The sequence below is a fragment of the Trachypithecus francoisi genome, unplaced genomic scaffold, assembly GCF_009764315.1.
Source record: "Trachypithecus francoisi isolate TF-2019V2 unplaced genomic scaffold, Tfra_2.0 Lachesis_group3, whole genome shotgun sequence".
Lineage (NCBI taxonomy): Eukaryota > Metazoa > Chordata > Mammalia > Primates > Cercopithecidae > Trachypithecus > Trachypithecus francoisi.
Window position 1 is genome coordinate 65,762,369 of NW_022681468.1, and position 17,676 is coordinate 65,780,044.

The following is a 17,676-nucleotide window of genomic DNA, read 5'->3' on the forward strand; positions in this document are numbered from 1 at the left end:
AACATGAATTTGAGAGGGGTCAAAAAGCTGAGGAGCCAAAAAAATGTATAATATTCACAGAAGTAAACATTTAAGGGTTTACTTTGTACCAGGCAATCTGCTAAGCCAGTTTCAATCATGATCTGATTTAAAGCTCACATAATCCCTGTAGAATAAGTACTCTTATGACAATTGCCATTCCATAGCTGATGCTTCCAAAGGTAAAACGATTTGCTTATGGGCACACAGCTAGAGGGGGCAGAGTTTATACCAAAGCCATTCTATGTATCATGCACTAAAGAAGACGGTTTCCTTCCATTTGCTTAAATATCTCTGTCCTTTGTTGTCCCCATCACTCTCTCTCTAGTCCTCTACTTCTTTCTCTGACCCTAGATGCCTAAGATATTCTAGCTTTACAGTTTTTTCAACCTATCCTTCTTTTTAGAAATTGTTTTAATTACTGTATCCTAGCCCAACATTATCAACATTATTCAGACCTTTCGGTCTCATGCAGTTAAGGATGAGTAGAGTGTTAGAGAAATAAAAATGCAATTGTTCCTGCCCCAGTCTAGATAAATATCCTCATTTTACCACAATTTAAGAGAAAATTACATGGCAACTCATCATTCATTCATGAACCGAATAACTAAGCTCCATTTATCCAATTACACTGTTAACCAGATACAGGCCCACTTAGATTGCTGGGAAAGCCTACACAGACACATCCACTACCCACACCTGCACTTAGTTTCTCAAACATGTAACTTCTTCTTTCTCAAGACCCTTGACTCTGCTGGAAATTTTTCTCTTCAACTTCTAGGCCTTGCTTTAAATATTACAACCTCACAAAGGTCTTTGTTGACAGCGTCATCTAAAGAATTTCCCAATTATTTTCTCTCTCAGCCCAATGCTCTATAAACTTTCATGATTTGTAACTGCTTCCAATATTCACCTCTTCACTTGTTAGTGTCCCATAAGAGATTCTGAAGGACTAAAGTTTCCATTTGAAATGCTGTATAATCTGTACTTAGTTCCAAAACAGTTTCAACACCACAAAGTTACTCTTACCAGTTAAGCAGTTTCTCTGCATTCTTCCTTTCTCCTAGACCCTGACAAACACCAATATGCATTCTGTCTCTATAGAATGATCTATTAAGGACATCTCATATAAATAGAGTCATATAATATCTGACTTTTTGCACCTACCTGCTTTCACTTAGCATAATGTTTTGGGGGGTTCATTCACCTTGTAGCACATATCAATACTTCACTTTATGGCTAAACAATATTCCATTGTATGTATGTTCCACAATTTATTTACCCATTTATTCATTGATGGGCATTTGTGCTTTTTCTACCTTTTGGCTATTGTAAATAGTTGTGTTTATTTATTTTTTTTTTGAAAAATATGTTAGAAGTACATATTGAAGTGTTTCCGGATTAAATGATATATCTAAATTTTGTATTAAAATACCACAGCGAAAAACCAAAAATAAAAGTGGATATAGATGAAATAAGATTGGAGAAATCTTGATAATTGCTAAAGCTGGAAGATAAGTGAAGGGGTGTTATACTATTCTCTCTACTTTTATATACAATTGAAAATTTTCATAAGAGCCCATTTTTACAAGGCTTGAGAAACTGAAGATCTGAATTAGAATGTTTTTCTCTTATAAGATTAATAATATATTCTCTAGCATATAATATATTCTGTATATTCTCTCTAATCTTCCTTCATCGTAAAAAAAGTCATATATGCAGAATGTATGCCATGACTGGTTAGCAAGAGAAGAATGGTGAATGGTCTGGAAAGTTAATAAATGATTGACTTGATTCTGCTGGGAAACTATAAATAAAAATAGAATTTCCTCCCCACCTAGAAAACTTCTCCACAAAAGTAGAAAAGAAAAAAGATAATTTTATTATTGAATAATCATTAAACTAGATCATGATGCCCATCACAAGCAATCTGCCAAGAGAATGCAAAGACAAAGAAATCTCACCTTTTTATATAGTCAAGCAGACTGAACCCATTACATACTTGTTCTCAAGTATATAACTAGTCTTCAACTAAGAGGGCTTGACAGCATTGTTTGTCACATACAGTTTGTTCTAAATTTGGTAGACAGTTGGCGTAACCTTCTGTGTTAGCTAGTCGGCTTTATCCATAAACTTTTCACAGCTTTATGACAAAAGGTAGTTTTGAAATTTGGAGAGACAGAAGAGCTCACCAAAGTTAAGGTCCTACCTTACTCCAAAAACTGGGAGACAGGGGTATTATCTTCCTTGATTGTATCTCAAAGAGATGGCTCTTGTATCCTTGAGAAAGACATTCCTTGATCATAAGCTGGCTAGAAGTGTATTTAGGTTTTTAAAAGTTTTACATATATTTCAGAGACAGAGAAAGACATTGCAATTTTTCTGAAGTAAATGTTCTAAGAAAAGAAAACAAGAGTCTCCGATATTCACCAGGGAGAATTAAGCATCTTGTCATTTTGTATTTGCCACTATAAGTCTTTGTAGCAGGAAAAAGAACATTGGAAAAGATGATCTCATTATAAATTACCACTACAGTGCTCTGTTTCCAAAATGTGCGTGATATCAGCTTATTTTAATGGAATATATTCAAGAGTCAAGAATAAATCTGTAGTTTGGGTGACATGCACATTGTGGGGGTTAATCCTTGGTGTTAACTTGACTGGATTGAAGGATGCAAAGTATTGATTCGGGTGTGTCTGTGAAGGTGTTGCCAAAGGAGATTAACATTTGAGTCAGTGACCTGGGACAGGCAGACCCACCCTTAATCTGGGTGGGCACCACCTAATCAGCTGCCAGTGTGGCAAAATTTTAAACAGGCAGAAAACCATGAAAAGACTAAACTGGCCTAGCCTCCCAGCCTATTTCTTTCTCCCGTGCTGGATGCTTCTTGCCCTCAAATATTGGACTCCAAATTCTTCAGTTTTGGGAGTTAGACTGGCTTCTCCTTGCTCCTCAGCTTGCAGATGACCTTTTGTGGGACCTTGTGATCGTGTGAGTTAATACTTAATAAACTTCCCTTTATCTGCACTCCAGCCTGGTGACAGAGTGAGGCTGTCTCAAAATAAATAAATAAACAAATAAATAAACAAACTTCCATATACATATTACACATCCTATTAGTTCTGTCCCTCTAGAGAACCCTGACTAATACATGCATTAAAAGGTCCACTAAGGCAAACCTTCTCAAACTTTAATGCACATTTGAATCACCTGGAGATCTTGTTAAAACAGGTTCTGGCTCTTTAGTCTGGGGTTGAGCCTGAGATTCTGCACTTCTGACAAGCTCCTAGGCAAAGCCCACACTGCTGATCCACTAACCACACACTGAGGATCAAGGCTCTATCTCAGTTATTTTCAAAGTTTAGTCCTCAAATCAGCAGCATCAGCAATATTGGGGAACTTGTTTAAAATGCAAATTCCCGAGCCTACCTTTAGGTTATTGAATTAGAAGCAATTTTGAGTTTTAATAAATCCTCCTGTTATTCTGATGTATGCTAAAATGTGATAACCCCTGCTATACGTTAATGGCCTCACATTTTAGATGCACATTGAAATCACCTCGGAAATTTCCAGAGACATACTGATGCCTGTGTTGACCACTCCCATTATCATTCCATTGGCATAAGGCAAAACCTAGGCATCAGTAGACTCAAAATCTCCCCCCAAGCGATTCTAATATACAACAAAGTTTGAGAACCCCTGAACTAGAATGTAAGTTCCACACAAGCAGGAATTTGTTTGGTCATTGCTGAATTCCAAGTGCCTAGAAAAATGTCAGGCACTAGTTGACATCCCATAAATATTTATTGAATGAATGAATAAATAAGAGAATGAGCAGAAAAACAAACCCCTCGGTTACTCTAAAAACAATTGCTTGATGATATTACAGAAGAAACAACATATTTGTCATCTTTCTCTTTTATGGGAAATCCGTTTTCAGCTCAGAACACAATGTGGACATAACTGTTCCCACAAAAATATATTTGAAATAACCTTCATCATCACAGCAATATTTTGGGGCAAGAAAATATAGAATCAAAGCTGGCAGATCTTAAGAAAAGAGAACTAAAACTAAATACAGTTATTAAATATAATAAAATGAATAAACAAGGCATGAAATTGGCAAGTTATAGAGAGTATAGAAGGAAATGTAATGTTATATAAATGAATAAAGGCTTAAGACCTGCAACTTTGAATAGTTTCATTGACACAGAAGGATAGGCCTCTTTCTATCTTGCCAAAGCAAGATAGAAAGTACCTTTTGGCCATCCTAATTAAAAGTTCCTAAGTGGAAAAAAAAAATTGATGTGAAAACCCATGGCACAATATTCATAGTTATTGCAAGTAAACATGTATTGAGTTAGTGTATAGCAAAATGTAATTCTATAGGGAAGATTTAATCATACTGCATCACAGGATAGAATATTACTGTAACTTTAACTTTTCATTGTATTATATGAAAAGAATACACATCCATTTTTGTTGGCTTATAAAATAAAGCAGGCAAGCAATATGCATACTTTAGGACACAGTCATTTGTTGCTGTCAAATTTCTCCATGCAAACTTATCACTCTATATGTTCTCCAGTCAAATCACCGCAGAAGCATAAACACTGAATTAAAAGAACTCCCCTCCGAAGTCACAGTTTCTCAAAAAGTGTCCAGTTTGATATTTAAACCAGCAAGGGGTTAACAGAAGACTGACTCCACATTCCCATAATATTTACAGGAATAAAGAAGGCCTAAACATAGGGAATGAGCTGCTGAGGCCCAGAAATTAGGCCCAGGAAGTTAATCCCAGAGAAATCAGTGCACTGGGAAGGACATGAGAAATAGGGACTCATTTTCTGGAAAAAGAGCTTAAAATGGAGCATTCTGCACAAAGAAAAAAAAAAAAGCCAATGTCCAGGTTTTAGGATTAAGGTAAAAAAATCAGAGTAAAATAAGCCAAAAGGATAAAAATGCTAAGCTACTACACTTGCATTTCTTGAATTTCTCCTTATTAAGAGCTTATTGTTCACAGGGCTGGAGGATGGAGAGATTGAAATTTCCATTTAAAGGTAAGTAGTCACAGCTATGAGGTCCACATAGGCCCAAGAAGCCACAGGACACATTGTTAAGTTTTTTACAGCTTTAGAGTAATACAAAATGGTACAAAAAGGTCCAAAGGATCATTACAAGAAAATTAAATGGAAAAAAATTGGAGGCTGTAAAATGGTTCACTGTAAATATGTTAGAATTCCTTATACACAGAGGTAATATCATATATTTTGTTTATGACACAATATTAGAAAAATCCAGAAACCAACATAATAAATTACTTCTAAGGCTTTTCAACTAGCATATTCCCAGAAAACAGAGAAACATTTATTTTTTCCCATTCATTGTTTAGCTTTTGACAATTGTTTAGCTTTTGAAATGAATTTTTCTGTTTAACTTATCTTCTTTGTAACTCAATATATAATGTAACTCAAAGATAAAATGTAAGAAGTCACAATTCCTGCAATATCTTATCAAAAATACCTTAAAGAAAATACAAGCTCTGTGATTCAGAAATGAGATTCAAGTCCCGACGTTCTGCAGAAAAAAGTAGGGCCAGAAAAGAACACTTTCCCAATCAGCAGCTATATTTGGGGTCTCAATGTCCAAACCAGATTAAAAAGGAATAGAATGGATTTCCAAGAGGACAGGAAGCAAGGTCTAAGGTTTCATTGTAGGAAAGAGGCTTTCTACACTTAGCCAGACTATGTGCACCCTGCTTGGAGCAGGCAGACCCATGCAGGGAGGACTAGAGTCCAGTGAACAGTATCTAACCATTGAGTGCAGCAAAGGCAAGTTGCTTGGTGGTCTGCAGAGCTCCAACAGTTATAACAGTAATTCAGCCAAATACATAAAACTTGAAAGAATGGAATATTTACATTCTTCTTAGAAAAAAGAACACGAATTCATTATTCAGAGATGTAGTCCAACAGTGTACTTTATATACTCCAAAAAGAACATGATATGGGCATATATACCCATTCTGCCCCAGGTCTCACTAACTTCTCCCCCTCCCTACTCTCAACCTCCCATCCCAAGAAAGAAACAGTCTGTAATAACACCAATGTAATAAAACCAATGACAGTGACTGTGACTATTCTAAATTTCTAAACTTACAAGAAGAAGGTCTCCACTAAGAGATGAGAACATGCAAAAACAGATTCCTCTCCTCCAAACTTAAACATAAAAATAGGATAAAGTATATATCAACTCTACACTCCAGAGAAGAGTGTGTTTATATGTCACAAGACTTTTTTTTTAATATATATACTTTAAATTCTAGAGTACATGTACACAACGTGCAGGTTTGTTACATATGTATACATGTGCCATGTTGGTGTGCTGAACCCATTAACTCCTCATTTACATTAGGTATATCTCCTAATGCTATCCCTACCCCCTTCCTCCCCACAATAGGACCCGGTGTGTGATGTTCCCCTTCCTGTGTCCAAGTGATCTCATTGTTCAATTCCCACCTATGAATGAGAACATGCGGTATATGGTTTTCTGTTCTTACAATAGGTTGCTGAGAATGATGGTTTCCAGCTGCATCCATGTCCCTACAAAGGACACGAACTCATCCTTTTTTATGGCTGCATAGTATTCCATGGTGTATATGTGCCACATTTTCTTAATCCAGTGTGTCACTGATGGACATTTGGGTTGATACCAAGTCTTTGCTACTGTGAATAGTGCTGCAGTAAACATACGTGTGCATGTGTCTTTATAGCAGCATGACTTATAATCCTTTGGGTATATCCCCAGTAATGGGATGGCTGGGTCAAATGGTATTTCTAGTTCCAGATTCTTGAGGAATCACCACACTGTTTTCCACAATGGTTGAACTAGTTTACAGTCCCACCAACAGTGTAAAAGTGTTCCTATTTCTCCACATCCTCTCCAGCACCTGTTGTTTCCTGACTTTTTAATGATTGCCATTCTAACTGGTGTGAGATGGTATCTCATTGTGGTTTTGATTTGCATTGCTCTGATCACGAGTGATGATGAGCAATTTTTCATGTGTCTGTTGGCTGTATGAAAGTCTTCTTTTGAGAAGTGTCTGTTCATATCCTTTGCCCACTTTTTGATGGAGTTGTTTGCTTCTTTCTTGTAAATTTGATTTAGTTATTTATAGGTTCTGGATATTAGCCCTTTGTCAGATGAGTAGATTGCAAAAATGTTCTCCCATTCTGTAGGTTGCCTGTTCACTCTGATGGTAGTTTCTTTTGCTGTGCAGAAGTTCCTTAGTTTAATTAGATCCCATTTGTCAATTTTGGCTTCTGTTGCCGTTGCTTTGGTGTTTTAGACATGAAGTCCTTGCTCATGCCTATGTCCTGAATGGTATCACCTAAGTCTTCTTCTAGGGTTTTTATGGTATTAGGTCTAACATTTAAGTCTCTAATCCATCTTGAATTAATTTTCGTATAAGGAGTAAGGAAAGGATCCAGTTTCAGCTTTCTACTTATGGCTAGCCAATTTTCCCAGCACCATTTATTAAATAGGGTATCCTTTCCCCATTTCTTGATTCTCTCAGGTTTGTCAAAGATCAGATGGCTGTAGACGTATGCTATTATTTCTGAGGGCTCTGTTCTATTCCATTGGTCTATATCTCTGTTTTGGTACCAGTACCACGCTGTTTTGGTTACTGTAGCCTTGTAGTATAGTTTGAAGTCAGGTAGCGTGATGCCTCCAGCTTTGTTCTTTTGGCTTAGGATTGTCTTGGCAATGCGGGGTCCTTTTTGGTTCCACATGAACTTTAAAGCAGTTTTTTCCAATTCTGTGAAGAAAGTCATTGGTAGCTTGATGGGGATGGCATTGAATCTATAAATAACCTTGGGCAGTATGGACATTTTCACAACATTGATTCTTCCTATCCATGAGCATGGTATGTTCTTCCATTTGTTTGTGTCCTCTTTTATTTCACTGAGCAGTGGTTTGTAATTCTTCTTGAAGAGTTCCTTGACATCCCTTGTAAGTTGGATTCTTAAGTATTTTATTCTCTTTGAAGCTATTGTGAACGGGAGTTCATTCATGATTTGACTCTCTGTTTGTTTGTTACTGGTGTATAAGAATGCTTGTGATTTTTGCACATTAATTTTGTATCCTGAGACTTTGCTGAAGTTGCTTATCAGCTTAAGGAGATTTTGGGCTGAGACGATGGGGTTTTCTAAATACACAATCATGTCATCTGCAAACAGGGACAATTTGACTTCTTCTTTTCCTAACTGAATACCCTTGATTTCTTTCTCTTGCCTGATTGCCCTAGCCAGAACTTCTGACACTATGTTGAATAGGAGTGGTGAGAGAGGGCATCCCTGTCTTGTGCCAGTTTTCAAAGGGAACGCTTCCAGTTTTTGCCCATTCAGTATGATATTGGATGTGGGTTTTTCATAAGTAGCTCTATTTTGAGATACGTTCCATCAATATCGAATTTACTGAGAGTTTTCAGCATGAAGGGCTGTTGAATTTTGTCAAAGGCCTTTTCTGCATCTATTGAGATAATCATGTGGTTTCTGTCTTTGGTTCTGTTTATATGCTGGATTACGTTTATTGATATGCGTATGTTGAACCAGCCTTGCATCCCAGGGATGAAGCCCAGGTGATCATGGCAGATAAGCTTTTTGATGTGCTGCTGGATTCAGTTTGCCAGTATTTTATTGAGGATTTTTGCATTGATGTTCATCAAGGATATTGGTCTAAAATTCTCTTTTTTTGTTGTATCTCTATCAGGCTTTGGTATCAGGATGACGTTGGCCCAAGAGATCCTGAAGGAAGCACTAAACATGTCACAAGACTTTTAAACTATTGTACTGAAGAAGTTTCTGATACACCAACAGAAAGTTGAAACTTGTGGCAGACACCATGTGCCCACCTACTGTTATGTAACTCTTTGCTTCACCCTCACCTACAGACTCTAGATGGTGATGTGCTCAGCTCAAAAATGAACAATGAAAAGACCCTCATATACTTCCCAGATACCCTCTCTTGCAGTCAAGAGAAGCAACATTACCCATTCTGGCCAATAGATTGAAGCAAAAGCCTGCTGGAAATTCCTGGAAAATTCTTGCTTTCCTGACAAGGGCTCTACTCCCTCCTCCTTGAGTCCATCCTCTCTGGCCTGAAGTATATTTTTGTGACTGCAGTGGACTCAGCCCTAAGATCCTTAAGTGGCACATACTACAGAACACTTAGAAGATATTTGTTCATATTTTTATTGCTAAGAAAATATCAGTAGAAAGCTTAATAACACTGGACTTGGTAACGATCTCCTGGATATCACACCAAAAGCACAGACAACAATAGAAAAAAATAGATAAGTTGCACTTTATCAAGGTTAAAAACATTTGTGTAAAGGACACAATCAACCGAGTAGAAAGGCAACCCACAAAATGGGAGAAAATATTTCCAAGTCATATATCTGATGAAAGATAAATATCCAGAATATGCAAAGAAATCCTACAACTCAACAACAACGAAAAACTAATTTAAAGACGAACAAAGGACTTGAATAAACATTTCTCCAAACAAGATATACGAATGGCCAATAAGCACATGAAAAGATGCTCAACATCACTAATCATCAGGAAATGCAAATCAAAGCCTCAATGAGACACCGCTTCACATATTACACAACAAGAGTTGGCAAAATGTGGAGAAATTAGAACCCTCTTACATGACTGGTGGGAATGTAAAATGATACAGTCATTTTGAAAAACAGCGTGGTGGGGAGGTTCCTCAAAAAAATATATATATATAGAATTACCATCCTCAAAAAGCAAATATAGAATTACTGTATGATCTGCCAATTTATTTTTGTTATATAGCCCAAAGAATACTTAATTGAGAATGAGTCCCTTCAAAGGGACTCAAACAGATATTTATACAACAGTGTTCATAGTATTATTCACAATAGCCAAAATGTGAAATAACCAAAATGTCCATGGATGGATGAATGAATAAACCAAATGTTCTACACATACAACATTTGTATATACAACAATGGTATATACATACAATAGAATATTATTCAGCCTTATAAAGGATAAAATTCAGCTACGTGATACAATATGAATGAAACCTAAAGATATGCTATGTGAAATAAGCCAGACAGAAAAAAGGACAAATATTATGATTCCACTTATATGAGGTACGCAAAATAGTCAAATTTATTGAGACAGAAAGAAGAATAGTGGTTACTAGGGGCTGGGGGGTTGGGGGAAGGAGAAGTTACTGTTTAATAGGTACAGAGTTTCAGTTTGGGATAAGGAAAGAGTTCTGGATGGATCATTGTGAGGGATGCACAACAAGGTGAATACACTTAATGCCACTAATATGTGCTAATATGTGCAATTAAAGAGCATTAAAATGATAAATTTTGTGTTATGCCTATTTTACAATAAAAAATAATTTTGATTGTCTTTGCTAGACCTAAGTAGGACACATTGTAATGCCCCAAATTTTATTCCCACTTATGCTTTAATATTGTCCTGGGCCAGCTGAGGTATGCTAGCATCTTAGATTCATTTGGCTTAAATACAGGCTCTTAAGTGTTACTGGACACCAAGCAGTCTCACATTAACTCTGAATTTGTTTATTGCATAGGTTCTGTTCTGGCTTTGCATTTCAGAAACCAATATTTCATTTAACTCTGGGTAGATTATATTGATAAATAAGGAATTAATGTTTGACAAAGAATATATCAGCTGTTGAGAGTGAATAAAATATTCAAAAATGGTAGCTCTTGGACTTCAAAAGCTGTTGCTTTGGAGTTATATCAGCTAAGAAACCAAAGAGGAACTGGACTGATGTAAAACTGGGCTTTAGTCTTACTATCATAACAGGAACACTGGTAAAATAAAAAGAAAAAAAAAACTGGAGGAGAGAGATTGGTTGGTTAAATTTGAGGAAAAAAATAGATTTCCTTAAAGGAAAGAAAGTGTAAACAGAAGCTAAAGGGAAAGTGAGGTGCTGAAGGCAACAGACAGAGATAAAGGGTAAAGAAGATGTACCAGTCATAACCATTTTGAGAGTGGCCATCAGAGAAGAGGAAGGATGCTTTAGTTGCTTCCAGAGCAGAAATGATGAATAGAGCCCCCAAAGACTTATATCAGGGGGATGAGCAGTAGGACCTCAGCAAACAGATGATTAGTTGCACACCCTCCTCCAGGTTTGTGAAAGCTAAAGAATAAATTACATAAAATATAAACAGATTTGAAAGGAGAACACTGAAAAGATGACTGTGTAATTTTCAAAGAATTATTGGATAGGTTTTCAGATGACAGTCTGTTCTCTTAGAGAATATACATGCTCAGGAATTAGAAATCTAATAAAGGCACAAAAAAGAGAAGACATTAAAGGGGAGCCAGGCAGGACAAGCCTGACTTAGATATTTTTCTGATGGAAGACTATCTTTTAGGTGGGATTATCCAACTCAGAATGGTGAGAGTGGACAAGTTTGCTAGAACAATCATCACATTTAACAGGCATAGAATCTTTTAATTTCATCTCTCTCACAATGGAAGACCCCCAAAAACAAAATTTAAAATTTTGCAAAATAAATGCCTAGGCCAAAAAGCGAAAGGGAATGTAAAGGAAAGACAATACACAGATGCAACAAAGAATGTTCACCCTACATAGACTAAAGAAAACGGATCAGCCTAGAGAGAATAATAAAAGGGAGGAGCATGGAAAAACTAAGTGAAACCACAATAAAGAACTGAGGGAAGAAACCAAAAACCCACTACTTGAGAAAAAGATATAAGAGAAAGAAATGCCATTCAAGTCTGGAACTTCTAAAAGCCGAGGAAAGGCAGTGCAGCCTCTAGGAAATCATGACACAGGTCTTGGCTCTCACCAGGGTTCTAAGGGCACAGGCTTCAGAGCATCAATAGAGCTACATTTTTGTAATCAGCTGAGGATAATGCTCCAGCTTGAATAAGTATGTAGACCAGGCGAAAAGATCTCCTAGAAAACGGGTTACCCAAACCGTAGCAATTCTACCAGAAGCAGTGGTCTCAGGCAAATGACCCAGGACTCAAAATGCCTGTTCACAAGAGAATGTGGGAGCAATGTCATTGCATTCAGTGTAGAACTAGAATGCTAGAATCCCAGCATGTAGAAGCAAAATAGAAATTAAGAAGCTTTTAATATGCTGAAAAAGTTTCTGTAATAACACCAATGACAGTGACTGCGACTATTCTAAATTTCTAAACTTATAAGAAGAAGATCTCCAATAAGAGATGAGAACATGCAAAAAGGGATCCCTCTCCTCCAAGAGCCCACCTCCTCTGACAAATATGGAAGCCAGTGCTATAGTTAATTCCCTAAATTGACATATCAGCAGAGAGTCACACCCAGACACACACAGTTTGGGTTTACATTCATACATTGTGGGGTATTTAAAACTGACACAAACTGACTTGGGGAAACCAGATTTTTCTCTGCCTGTCCACTTTCCCTTAGGTACCAATAAGTTTCAGTAGTAAAATAGGTTTGAACAATATTAGAACTTGGGTTTTTCTGAGACTACATATTCTGTTTTCCAAATTTTATGGGAGGAGAGGGGTATTGTCATATAAGGTGGGTAACTTCTGGGTCTCCATCTATCATGAACCAGGGTCCCAGACAAATTCCCTATCATGTGAATTTAGAAACAGATGAATAATAAAGGAGACACGAACATAGACCAAGAACCAACAGGAACATGGAAGGTTTGGGCCCTGAACTTCCGATCACCACATGGAGAGGCACAATAGGAACTGGGACTATAATGTAATTCTGCATTCCAGTGGAGGAACTCTTCTCCCTTCCCTGACACCCCATGAGTCTTCCCCTCTTGCCAGTGGGAGAATACAGAGGCTGCTTGGTGTCAACCAGTCTGGATCTGTGGACCCAGTTGCTTATAGAAGTCCACTGGGAATAACTAACACCCAGCAGCTACAGGCCTCGAGCCCTCATCAGGGGTGAGACAATTTTCCTGTGGGAAATCAAGTTGTGTGTACACCTTCCCACAGAAAGTAGATTCTAGAAATTGTGTTCATTGTACTGCATAGATATGATCATCTTATAGCTCCAGGGCATCTACGATTTTTTAAAAAGTGACAGAAGAGAATGATTCTTCTTCTGAAGTTCTGAAACAGCTACATGCAATCAAATGGAAGATTGTCTGGTCTAAAGCTGCTAAAAGAACTTGACAACTGCTCAGCCATCTCAAATGTCTCAGCTAAGATTCATCAAGAAATAAGAAACTGAGAGCATGAAACTTTAATTTCTTTGGAATTTTAGCCCACATACCCAAGAAAATTTTATTTTTTCTATTTTAATTCCTTCAGATTTGACTTCTTTGGACTTTAATTTGCAGCTTTTCTGGTACCTTATAGAATTTAACTCATTTCTGTTTCTTTCTATGAATGTCTGAGCAAGCCTTAGGCAAGCACTTAGCCATTGATTTAGAAAAATTTTCATCAAAAATGTTTTAGCATTTATAATAGAATCCAAAATGTCTTCAGCAGTAACAATGTTTTTGCACTTTCTGAAATTCAAAGATATAGAGACAAAAAGAGATCTTTGAGATGATTAAACTTAAGCCCTGTATTTATGAATTCCCTCAGCTCCCTTTACTAAGAGACTTGCTAGCTATGTCATAACTATCAGTAGTAGTTCTACCATGTATTAATTAGGCAGGAAGAAGAGAAGTGTAGGCCAGAGGAAAAAGAAAAATTGGTAAAATATTTAGGTTACCTTAATGCAGCTAAATTCCCCAAGTGTCAAAATGTCTTATCTCTAAGTCAGCACTAGAAAAGAATAATGTACAGATTTTCTAAAGTTTTGACTATATTGCAAAGTAAAATGTGACTTTTAAATAAAATTATTCACTACTTCTTTTTTCAATTAATATAGGTAACACCGATTAAAATTGCACTTAATTGTGTAAGAAATGTATGTAAACGCAACTAAATGTGCCCATGCATATATGCATATATATGTGTGTATACATATTATTCATTCAGGAAACTAACTAGACATATACTAATGTTTTCACAAGTAGATGGAACAGCCATAAAAAAATTGATACGTTAAAACAGCACTTTGTAATCCCTTCTAAGAATACACAGAAGCCTTGTAATTGATTATGATCACTCATATTTAAGGATTCATTTTAAGTTCTCAGTGTGATTATAGTAATAATTGAATTTTTTCTTCTGCAGCATAACCAAAAACATACTTAGACTTAGATCTCATAAACTTAATTAAATTGATAAGCAAGATATTGTATTCTCATTACTAGGAAATGCCAATTCTCTGTTAGACTTTCTCATAAAAAGTAGTCTTGTCTTTATTTTCCATTTTTAAATAACAATATGAGGAACAAAGAAATCATCTAACACATTTTCACTGAGAGGTTTGGTAAAAGATTAGAACTGTCAGAAACTATTACCACAAATGGAGCCTAGCATTTCAAAGAAAGAAAAAGGTTTAATTTGATTTCAAAAGATAAATTGAAATAGAAACCATGGAGATGGAAACCTTGTAATCCTACTGAAATACAGAGAAGGCTTTTTATAGTAATTATTTTCATTTTTAATGTACTGCATTTTGAAGGAAAAACATTATCCATACACCTAGCAAATGTGAGAAAAGGGGAAGCAGTATTCAAGTATGAAAGATGATAGAGAAATTCACATGAACTATTTCAATAACTGGAAAAAAATGCTTTCTTTGATGTCTCTGAAAATGTAATTCTAAAGAGTCAGTTTTACTTTAAATTTTTAAAAATTCTAGGATCATAACAGACATAAATGCTTACATAAAGTCCTCCAAGACTTTATTCCTTTCCTCTATATTTCTTGGGGACATTCCTGGGGAATTTTTTCCTTAAAAGCTGCTGACTTCACTGGGATACTACAAACAGACACAGTCAAAAGTCAGAGTTATTCTCTGTCCTGGTTGCTCCGTTAACTTGAAAAGGAGAATTACATTAAGTGAAGTTTTACACTGTCCTTTTTGCCAGCCAATTTTGGAAGAAGTCTGTCTGGAGAGAAAAATATCAGAAGAAATGTTTTGTTCAAAAGAAGCATGAGGATGACAATACAAATAGGGGATGTGGAAGGGAGCAGAAAGATGATTTCATCTGTGACTCTAATGTCACCATGGAAGTACTGAGATTTTCCTAAGTCAGAGGTATATTGGCTTTTTAATTTCCCAAAACATCAAATTTTGAAACACAATAAAAAGGGAACTAAAAGACACCCTATCATCTAGACACAGGAAAGCACACGAAGCTGAAAATCATACTAATTGTTTTTCAACTGTGTTTTATAATAAGTGTCTTTAGAAACCAAATATTCAAGTTAACATATTTAATATTTTTTCTCTTCTGCTTATCTAGAATGAGAGATAACATAGCAAGTAGAGAATCATAGATAGGAGAACATCCTGATATTTTATTGCATAGGAGAGTATGAGCAAATCACTTATTTTAAGAAGGCAGGGACATGGTTACATCAGTCATATCCTGTGCCATATTATATCAAGTCTATATTATATCGAGTCCTAAAGTGAAAAAATATAATGATATCTACACTTTGTCATGATTGAAATTGCTAACCAGTAAAATGCAGGAAGCACAACGTACAGGAAAATCTTAGAGGTACTTGAACAAGAAACATACAATCATTGAGGAAGCATGCAGAAGCTCATAAGGGAAGACACACACAATTTAACGGTGTGTTGGAGGGAAACAAAACTTCTATCAAAAGACAACTGCCTGTAATCCCAGCTACTTGAGAGGCTGAGGAAGGAGAATCGCTTGAACCTGGAAGGTGGAGGTTGCAGTGAGCCAAGGTTGCACCATAGCACTCCAGCCTGGATGACAAGAGCAAAACTCCGTCCCAGGAAAACAAAACAAAAAAAAGAGGCAGGAAGATTGCTTGAGTCCAGGAGTTTGAGACTAGCCTGTGCAACACAGTGAGACTCCATCTCTACAAAACACTTTCAAAAACTTAGCAGGGCCTGGTGGTGTACACCTGTGTTCCTAGCTACTCAGGAGGCTGAGTGGGGAGGACTGCTTGAACCCAGAAGCTCAAAGTTGCAGTGAGCTATGATCACACTTCTGCACTCTAGCCTGGGTGACAGAGTAAGACTGACTCTAAAAAAAAAAAAAAAAAAAAAAAATTGCATAAATACTGTCCTGATAAACAGAGCTGAAATATGTCCCAAAGCAGAATAGCACAGGGCAAAAATAGTAAGGACACTGGGAAGATGAGCAGCATAATATGAAAATAAATGGGGTGCTCCCCAACCAGACCACGGTGATCCATATTCTATACCTAGTGTACAAAATTGGGCATTTAAATTCATTTAATAGCCACCCTTTAATAATAGTAAAAGTCCATTAATATTAATAATAGCCACCTGAGGCTAATGAATTCATAATTATTGAATGTCTACTATATGTCAGACACTATTCTAAGTGCTTTATACATTTCTTTCTTTAATCCTCAAAACTATCCTACAATGTAAATATTATTAGACAGATGAAGACACTGAGGTTTGAAGTGCTTAAGAAATTCTCTATCAAGTAGTGATATCACTATTTAGACTCAGTGGTTCTAACTGACTGCAACATGCTGAATTCTTCCATGATGCCACGATGTGTTTTAGAGATGAACGCCATAGCAACATTGATCCTATAGAGTTATGAGACATGTTGTTCCACTTCCACATTTTAAAATTCATCAGGCATACGTCTTCTCTTGAATAAAGTAGTTGTGACACTTTAAGGACACCACTGCAAAATAAAACTTTCCTCTATTTCAGAACTTTTTAATTAATATCCTCCCAATCAAGGGGAAGAAATCCCTCCCTGAAAAGTATTTAAGAAATAGAAAAGAGAGACAAAATCGTTTTTCTACTCCCTTTGAGAAGCTTGAGGTAATCTCCCTGCTTCTCCTCCTTCCACTCACCTTCTCTGACACTGTTATTGGTCAAAGTGAGAATTACAGACATCAGAAAATAGAATGCATGCCAATTTTACTTTTCCCTTGAAAACTTTTCCAGCAAAACACACACAAAAAAATAATTTCCTGGCCATGCACGGTGGCTCACACCTGTAAGCCCAGCAAATTGGGAGGCCAAAGCAGGCAGATCACCTGAGGTCAGCAGTTTGAGGCTAGCCTGACCGACATGGAGAAACCCCCATCTCTACTAAAAATACAAAATTAGCAGCACATGGTGGCACATGCCTGTAATCCCAGCTACTCAAGAGGCTGAGGCAGGAGAATCGCTTGAACCTGGGAGGCACAGGTTGCGGTGAGCCGAGATCGCGCCACTGCGCTCCAGCCTGGGCAACAAGAGCGAAACGCTGTCTCAAAAAAAAATAACGATAATAATTTCCTGATGACCCATTAATGGAAATTTTTTTAAGAATTTGAAAACAAGTTTTGACCAACAAAAACTGAAAAATAAGTCATATTTTCTGAAAGAAAATAAGTCTAGTTTATTGGCAGATGATGCTTTTCTCAATTAGGTTAATAGCAAACACAGATTACTTAATTTTGCTAATATAAAATCAAAACATATTTAAAGTACAGTTACAAGAAAGGCATTTTGTTTAAAATG